Source organism: Choloepus didactylus, chromosome 3, assembly GCF_015220235.1.
Source record: "Choloepus didactylus isolate mChoDid1 chromosome 3, mChoDid1.pri, whole genome shotgun sequence".
NCBI classification, from domain to species: Eukaryota; Metazoa; Chordata; class Mammalia; order Pilosa; family Megalonychidae; genus Choloepus; species Choloepus didactylus.
In genome coordinates, this window is record NC_051309.1 from 78,877,314 (window position 1) to 78,887,578 (window position 10,265).

Consider the following 10,265-nt stretch of genomic DNA (forward strand, 5'->3'; position numbering starts at 1 on the left):
CTCTCCCTATACTTCAGCTCAACTTGTCGAGCTCTATGCAGTCCTGCAGGTTTTTTCCCACCTTCAAAACCAACCTTTTAATTTGTACACTGATAGCGCATACATAGCTCAGTCTATACCGCTATTAGAGACAACTCCATTTATCAAAACTTCCTCCAATGCAATCCCCTTATTCTCACAGCTACAAAAACTAATTCTCAAACGACAGCACCCCTTCTTCGTGGGGCACCTCCGTGCCCACCAAAATCTACCGGGTCCTCTTGCAGAAGGCAATGCGCTAGCAGATGCTGCCACTCAGTTAATATGCCCCAATCTCTGCCATTCTCTAACCTTAGCTTCCCAAGCCCATGCTCAACACCACCTAAATGCAAACACTCTCCGCCTAAAATTCAATATTACAAGAGAACAAGCAAGGGAAATTGTTAAAACCTGCAAAAATTGTGTAACCCAATTGCCAGTCTCTCACTTGGGAGTCAACCCAAAAGGACTCATCCCAAATGAAATCTGGCAAATGATGTCACCCACTTTGCCAGTTTTGGGCAACTCAAATATATTCATGTTTGCGTTGACACATATAGTGGATTCATTCAAGCTATCCTGCAATCAGGAGAAGCTTCAAAACATGTTATCTCTCATTTACTGCATTGTTTTACCATCTTAGGCCAGCCTAAGCTCATTAAAACAGACAATGGACCTGGATACACTGGCAAAAATTTTCAAACCTTCTGTCAACAATTACAAATCAAGCATACTACAGGAATACCATATAACTCCCAGGGCCAAGGAGTAGTAGAACGAGCACATCGCACCCTAAAAAATGCCCTGTACCGTCTAGCTGATAGCACTCTCAATCTCACAAAACAACGCCCCCGAGATCTTTTACATCATGCTCTTTTTGTTCTTAACTTCCTAACTCTGGATAATGAAGGGCACTCTGCAGCTGATAGACACTGGCATCCCAAAACACAAACGCAGCAAGCCACCATAATGTGGCGTGACCCCTCAACATCAAACTGGAACGGGCCCGACCCCGTTATCATCTGGGGATGAGGCTCTGCTTGCATATATGACCAAGAAAAGGACGGTCCTCGCTGGCTTCCAGAAAGACTAATAAGACATGTTAATCCTCCACTGTCAAAACAAGCCCCAAAATCCCCCCTTTCCTTTGACAATAACCTTTCCAGGGAACAAACCCCTCCCTGAGAAAAAATTTCTCTCTCTTTTTCTCTTCCAGCACGTCGCCAACTTTGCTGTAGCCTGCCCAGAAAACGCTCAACCTACGTGCAGCCGGCAACCAAGGGAAGCCCAACTTACAGGTTTGCCCCATCACTAAGGCCACATGAACTATTGGCTCTTACTAATTGGTCTTCTGGCCTTGCTGTTTGCAGCCGGATTGGCAGCCGTTGCCCCAGAACATTGGAGCCCGTTAGAAAGACTCCTGCTTGCTATAACGTACTTGTGCGTTGTAGGGTGCATCACTCTGCTAGCTTGCTATCCTTAAAAAAAGATTAGTATGGCCTTGTTAAGCCTACTGCCATTTAAGGTTGCCACCTTACATTTTCTCCTGCAGAGTGTGCTTAATGACCCAGGTACCGCTATCCACAGTCCCAATCCCCACCAACCTTGGAAATGGACCTTGGCACGATGGGAAGATTCCAAGATTGTGCAAACCCACGTTACCGCAGGATGCCCTTCCTTTGTTGTTTACGCCTGTGACCTAATCCTGTTCCCGGAGGGCACACCTTGCCTTAACCAAGCCCAATATTACATGTGCCCATCCTCAAACCCCGGAAAACAGTACTGCAATGCTCCCAACCAATACTACTGTGCATACTGGGGGTGTGAAACATTAGCCACTACTTGGAAGCCTTACGCCCCTGATCATTACCTAACTTTAAAATGGGCCCCCTTTGGCTGCAAGCCCTGTGACCATTCCATCAATCCTTATTACGATAAATATAATTGTCAAAAACTAAATCTCACCATACAGCTCCCTACTGATCCCTCTTGGCTAATCGGTCAAACCTGGGGCTTCAGAGTCTATTTGGAAGGAGTCGACCCAGGGAGTCTTATCATAATAAAAAAGGAAGCGGTACAGCAAAAACCATTCGCCATTGGGCCAAATGTAGTGCTCGCTCCCCCGCCCCCAACTACCCCTCCTCGCAAACCCGCCAATTATTCCTCTACTACCATCTCAGCTAATTCTTCCCCTACTACCAACCCAACATTGTCACCCTCAAGCTCTTCCACAGAGCTTAAGCCAATCTATAACTCACTTTGGTCAGTGCTCCAAGCCGCCTTTCTCTCCCTAAACTCCTCCCAGCCTGACCTTACTCGCAGTTGTTGGCTATGTTTCTCTGTCAACCCCCCTTTTTATGATGCTGTAGCCCTTAACACCTCATTCAATATTTCTAACAAAGACAATCCTCCCCAATGTCCTTGGAATACAACAAAAATCGGCCTCACCATGCAATCCGTTATCCACTCTGGGCATTGTATTGGTAACATTTCCCCCTCCTTAAAGAAGGTCTGTGCACAGTCGTCCTTTCCATCGCAAGGTAAATTCTATATTCCCCCAATAGGGGCAAAATGGCTGTGCTCTTCCATGGGGCTTACTCCTTGCGTATCAGCAAAAGCCCTCACTGAAACAAAGGAAATGTGCCTCTTAGTGGCTGTGCTACCCCGTGTCCTCTTCCATGAAGAAAAAGACCTTTATCAACACTGGGACGCGCAGCCTCCAACCATGCTAAGAAACAAAAGAGAACTTGTCACGGCTGTCACTATTGCCTCTCTTTTAGGTATTGCTGGCCTAGGCACCGGAACCGCCTCTATCATTCTCCAACGCCAAGGCTTCTCCCACCTAAGAGCTGCTATAGACGAAGATCTATAGCAGCTCTTTGAAGCTCCATCCATTGAAACCTCCATCACCCATCTTGAGAAATCCCTTACATCTTTATCGGAGGTTGTTCTCCAAAACAAGAGAGGCTTAGATCTACTTTTCCTTAAGCAAGGAGGGCTTTGTGCTGCACTAGGTGAGGAATGTTGCTTTTACGCTGACCATTCTGGTTTAGTTAGAGATTCCATGACCAAACTTAGGGAAGGAATTGCAAACTGCAAACATGAACGGGAAACCCAAGGAGGTACCTCCTGGGGGTTCGACGGAATCCTTCCTTACCTCCTCCCTATACTAGGCCCCTTAATAACCATACTCCTTATAATATCCTTTGCACCTTGGGCCATAAAAAGAATAATACAGCTAGTAAAGGACCAAATTGATTCTGCCCTAGGCAAGCCTATTCAAGTGCACTATCACCGGCTTCACCTCGCTGACCAAGGTATAAATCCAGATTAACTAACTGCTACCCACCCTTACGGGTGAAAGGCCCCCTCCTACGGGAGCAGCATATAACTCGAAAATATGCTTCAAGCATGTGCCTTGATTGGTACTGCTGGGTGCAAGGCAAAGCACTGCAAAGGAGGGCCAAAACAATTAAAGGCCATTTTCGAGCTCCTTGAGAAGTATGCCTCATTTGCATAGGGGTTTGCTCTGCGCAAATCCCCCTCCCCAGAAAAACAGAGCCACAAACAACTTGGGGAATGAGGCCTCTACTTCCCCCAGCAGGTTAATGCCAAAAGAATGCTCAATCAGCATTCTTCCTCCATCCTTTTGAAAAACAAAGGGAGGAGATGTTGTGGGCGATTAAGGTAGCATGCATGAAGTCCACCTTTCAGCAATGCTGGAAACATGGCCACCAGGGCTGATGCAACAGCTTGGGTTGCCCTCCACCTTCTTTACGGAAGCGGTTCGCGCCAAAAGTACTAACCATACATCTGCCTTCCACCCCAGCAACAGCAACCGCCAATCCCCCTACATCTGCCTTCCACCCCAGCAACAGCAACTGCCAATCCCCCTACATCTTCCTTCCACCCTAGCAACAGCAGCAGCCAATCCTAGATCGCCACCTGTCCTTACTAGCCACCCCCATCCTACCCTAGAGTATATATGCTCAGCCTCCTCAATAAAATTTTGCAGCTTGATCAGAAACCTGTCTTGCTGTCATTCCTCGTGTCTCTTGTCCCATACCATTCTTCCTTCACAGGACTTGGAGCTTCCGTTGATCGTCCCGCGGGCCGGGACAGATACATGGCGGGGGGCGGGGCTTGTGACACAACGGAAAGATGAACTATCCTCAGAGTATCAGATAACACCTCAAGGGCTATGGAGAAGAGCAAGGCATGGGCTGACATACTGCATAGAGGAGCGCCTGGTGCTGAGCTTACGTTGAGCATCTACTCATCCCACCCTCCTTAGGAAGGTTGGCCTGAACATTAGCTGACCTAGGTCACACAGGCTGCTGTGTGCTTTTGGATTTCACAGAGTGTCAGAGAGAGGCCTGGGCCTTGTGACACCTTTCCCAGGTGTCACAGGATGTAAATCCTGAAGGAAATAGGATAAACTACTGCAATTCTCTAGACCCCTGTTACCTGTTAACTAAGATGATTATCTCCTTGTCTCTAATGGGTATAAAAGCCAATTGAAAAATCACTTCAGGGAGGCTGATTTTGGAAATCTTCTGTCCTCTAGCTGCACAAATAAACCCTCTTTTCCTTGTCAGCCCTGTTCGGTGTGACTCTTATTCTCTGTGCCAAGCAACTTTTTTTTTTTTTTCCAGGTGGCACACTTTTTATGGTTTTATTTCACACATATAAAACTTGCATACAAGCTGTCTTCACTTTCTTTGCTGCACAGCCAGGCATTGGGGTTGGTGACTTCTACAAAAGCCCATAGAGCAGTACTGGCACAAAGTAGTACTCAACTAACAGTTATTACTATTACAGTTTATGGTATCTATGTTAGAATAGATAATTTGAGGAAGGAAATATAAGACAGTTTCAAATGGGATATTTAATGTGACTTACAAATTTGTATAGCCTTCAGAAAGGCTGGAAAATCATGGTAACAGATTATTTAAAAAAAAAACTGAGAAACTGATATTATAATTTTGGTAGTCTAGAATTCATTGCAGATTAAATCTGCTATCAATCTGGCATAAAGTGTCAAAGGTCTAGAATTAGAGACCCATATTTGAAAGGGAAGATCCCTGAATAATTATGATCTCTTTGACACACTCCATAATAGCCATCAAGAAATCCTAAACTGTAATTTGAAATTAGAAACTAGTCCTTTCTTTTGATTGTTCAAACATCTTTCATCTTACATTTGTATATTTACTTCCTTATTATCATCATGGTAGCTACAAACAGTGATAATACAAAATTTGGTCACCTCCATAAAGAATTGAGACTCAAGGCAATTAAGATTATATATGAATAGTGTTTCTGATTAACTGTAGTTTTTCTTTGACCTAAAGCCAAGAACCCAGCAACCATTTGAGGTTATAAAGTCATTCCATTGTATTGTATATTGAGGCTTTTCCCAAATATGTCACTCCCTGTAACCAAGCTTCACCTTCCTGGAGCACACCTGTGTCTACAATGTTTATCAGTCCTTTTGTAGATGGGCACTCCCAAATCTGGGTTGTCACTCAATCCAGCACAAATACACAGACCACCAACCGGGCGGAAAAGGAAAAAAAGGCTTATTTACAAGGGCAGAGGAGGAAAACAGTTTTATTTATACTGGCAAGAGGATGGGACATTTCCTTCCCAAATCAGCCTCCCCATAGTGATTTTTCAATTGTCTTTTATGCCCCTCAGAAACAAAGAGAGATAATCATCTTAGTTAACAGGTAACGGAAGTCTGGAGAACTTCAGCAGTTTATCTCAATTATTTTCTACTTATTTCAGGATTTATATTTTCTGTAACACCTGGTGTCACAGCCCAAGAGGGCCATGCCAGTCCAGGGGCCAAAGAAGACAACAAGCATTTTCTGATACATGAACCTTTATTCAGGGCTTTCTTACAGGGTGAGAATTCATGGAAAGATCATGACACGGCTCTCTCAGGCCAGGCAGGTATCACATTCACAGGAAAGACTACCGAGGGATGCAAAAAGGGCAGAAAGCCTTTTTATAAGAGTTTAAGACAAAGGCCTTCCTAAGGGTGGGGGGAGCATAGATGCAGGAATAGGTCATTCTGACCTGGGAGTGGTGCAGGAAGGACTAGAATAACACTTGAACAATTACATTGTGCTCTTTCTGTGAGACTAAGAGCCTCTCACTTCCTGCCTTCCTGCTTGCATAAAGTTACATTTTAAGGTCAACTCACCCTTTTTCTCTTTACTGGCTTAGAAAGACAATAGGTTAAACATTTAGCTGCCTAGGTCTTGCAGACTGCTGTGCACCAAAACTCTGGAGGCCTGTTTTGCTCATGCCACGGGTTGCCACATCTGGGTAAGGTTCCTCCAAGTCTGGAGTAATAGATGGAGTCTTATTGATATCTGGGAAGCCTGGAGCAATAGATGAAAGCTTACTTATATCTGGGTGCAGACTTTACATTGACATATTGCTCCTTCCTGACACTAAGGACTCTCATTCACAGCATGCTTCCAGCGTTAAAGTTAAAGATTGTTTTAAAGGTTGTATTTAAAGGCTACTATTACAATTTCCAGCTTTCTTACAGTTTTAAGATTACATTTTAAAAATTACTGTTAATTTTTATGCTAAATAAGACATATCAAGGTCATTTAGCAAAATAATGAATAGAATTTAAACATAGTTCATTGTGAGTAATTCAGCTTTGAAAGTTTTGAAGATTTAACATACTGCTCTTTACAGGATGAGAGTTATTAATTTATTTTGAAGTCCATTTTCTCTGTAGCTTATCAATAGATGACAAATTCCATTAAGACCTTAAATATGATTATGTAAATGAGCATAAAAGGCAAAGGTAAATTAGAACATCTTAATTTCCTGCCTTGTATGAACGTGGTTTTTAAAAGGATGCACAGAACTTTCTAATGACATCATTCCTTAAATCATCACTAACTGAAATGGCATTGAATTCTTCAAAATTTCCTAGTTCCATCCCCAGAAAATAAGGCCAAAAGTTTAGATCCCTATCACCGAATTTATTTCATTCTTCATCTCCACCCCTCTCAAATAAAACAATCTGCAAAAACAAATTCTACTTCCTTATTGACCTATAACTGACAAATACCCCTCTGATAAGCAATGCCTTTCACTCTTCAACAAGGAGGGATAAAGCAACAGAGGATAATTTTGCAGTTGTGGTGCACAAAGAACACTGAAGTGCTGATTTCACCAACAGGAAATCAGACATAGCTGCTGAGATCTCACTAACATTCTCCTGTTGGCTGCCCTATGACTTTCAATCTTTCCTTCTATGCAGTGGAATGTTTCAGGATACAGAACCTAGTTCTAAAGAGATTTTTTTTTGTCTCTAAGCAAAACAAAAAAACTGAAATACCTAAAATTAAAACAGGACATATTGCAGAATATCAAATGTCAAAGAAGTCCCTTTAGAGAGAGGACCAAAATCTATTTCAGTACTTTGAAATAATAACTACAAAGGTCTGTACTTTTTTAAAAAAAATTTTATTAGAGAAGTTGTAGGTTTACATAAAAATCATGTAAAAAGTAGAACATTTCCATATAGCCCCCTATTGTTAACACTTTGCGTTAGTGTGGTACCTTTTTTATAATTGTTGAAAGAAAAATAAAATTGTATGATTAACCATAGTCCATAATTTACTTTAGTGTTCAGTATTGTATATTCCTATGTTTTATCTTTTAAGTTTTATTTCAGTAACATACATATGACCTAAAACTTCCCTTTTAACCACATTCACATACTTAGTGTGTAGTTCATTACACTCACAATATTGTGCAATTACCACCATACTTTTTCAAAGTTTTACAATCAACTTAAATAGAAATCTTGAACAAATTAAGCATTAAGTCCCCATTCCCTACCCCAATCCAACCCTTTGTAAACTATATTCTAGATTCTAACTCCATGTGTTTGCTTATTCTAATTGTTCCATATCAGTGAAACATACAATATTTGTTCTTTTGTGTCTGGCTTATTTCACTCAGTATATTATCCTCAAAGTTCACCCATGTTGTGAATATATCAGGACTTCATTCCTTTTTACCACTGAATGATAATCCATTGTATGAATATACCACATTTTGTTTATCCATTCATCTGTTGATGGACACTTGGATTGGTTCCAACTTCTGGAAACTATGAACAATGTCGCTATGAACATAGGTGTGCAGATATCTGTTAGAGTTCCTGCTCTCAATTCTTTTGGGAATATATCTAGTAGAGGGACTGCCAGGTCATATGGTAGTTCTATACTGAGTTTCCTGAGGAAATGCCAAGCTGTCTTCCACAATGAATGTACCATTTTACATTCCCAACAGCAATGAATAAGTGTTCATATTTCTCACATCCTTTACACTTGTAATTCTCTGTTTGTTTGTTTTTTTAAATAATAGCCATTCTAGTGGGTATGAAATGGTATTTCACTGTGGTTTTTATTTGCATTTCCCTAATAGCTAGTGATGTTGAGCATCTTTTCATATGCTTTTTAGCCATTTATATACCCTCTTTTGAGAAATATCTATTTAATTCTATTGCTTATTTTTCAGTTGGGTTGTTTATCCTTTTATTTTTGAATTATAAGATTTTCTTTTATATTCTGAATGTTAAATTCTTATCAGACATTGGTTTCCAAATATTTTTTCCATTGAGTCAGTTTACACTTTGATAAAGTCCTTTGATGCACAAAAGTTTTTAACTTTAAGGAAATTCATTTATCTATTGTTTCTTTCATTACTTGTACTTTGGGTGTGATGCCCAAGAAACCATTGCATAACTCAAGATCCTGAAGAATGCTTCCCTTCATTTTCTTCTATGAGTTTAATAGCCCTGGTTTTTATATTTAGATCTTTGATCCATTTTGAGTTAGTTACTGTATATGGTGTGAGATAGGGTCCTCTTCATTGTTTTGCATATGGATATCCAGTTGAAAGAATATTAAAATTATACTATTAACCATAGTCCATCATTTACTTTAGGGTTCCTAGCATCATTTGTTGAAGAGACTATTCTTTCCCAATTGAGTGGACTTGGAAGCCTTGTCAAAAATCAATTGGCCATAGATGTGAGGGTCTATTTCTGAACTCTCAATTTGATTCCCTTGGTGTATATATCTATCCTTGTGCCAGTACTATGCTGTTTTGGTCACTGTAGCTTTGTAACAAGCTTTAAAGTAAGAAAGTGTGAGTCTTCCAAATTTGTTCTCCTCTTTCAAGATGTTTTTGACTATTCGACGCCCCTAACTCCTTCCAAATAAATTTGATGATTGCCTTTTCTATGTCTGTAAAGTAGGCTGTTGGAATTTTGATTAGGATTGCTTTGCATCTGTAAATCATTTAGGTAGAATTGACATGTTAGCAGTATTTACTCTTCCATGAGCATGGAATGTCCTTCTATTTATTTAGATCTTCAATTTCTTTTAACAAATTTTTGTAGTTTCCTGTGTATGTCCTTGTGCCAGTTTGAATGTATTGTGTCCCCCAAACACCATTATCTTTGATGTAATCTTGTGTGGGCAGACATTATCAGTTTTGATTAGATTTCTTTGAGTGTTTCTTTGGAGATGCGCCCCACCCAGCTGTGGGTGATGACTCTGATTGGATATTTCCATGGAGGCGTGGCCCCACCCATTTAGGGTGGGCCTTGATCGGTGGAGCCATATAAATGAGCTGACAGGCAGAGGGAACTCAGTGCAGCTATTAGTGATGTTTTGAAGAGGAGCTACAGCCAAGAGGGACACTTTGAAGAAAGCACAGGAGCTGCAGATAAGAGACATTTTGAAGACGGCCATTGAAAGCAGACTCTTGTTCCAGAGAAGCTAAGAGAGGACAAATACCCCAAGTGCAACTAAGAGTGACATTTTTGAGGAACTGCAGCCTAGAGAGGAACGCCCTGGGAGAAAGCCATTTTGAAACCAGAACTTTGGAGCAGACGCCAGCCACGTGCCTTCCCAGCTAACAGAGGTTTTCCAGACACCATTGGCCATCCTTCACTGAAGGTACCCAATTGCTGATGTGTTACCTTGGACACTTTATGGCCCTAAGATTGTAACTGCGTAACCAAATAAACCCCCTTTATAAAAGCCAATCCATTTTTGGTGTTTTGCATTCTGGCAGCATTAGCAAACTAGAACAGTCCTTTACATCCTTGATTCAATTTATTCCTAGATATTGTAAATGGAATTCTTTTCTTGATTTCCTACTCAGATTCCTCATTAATAGTGTGTAGAAATGCT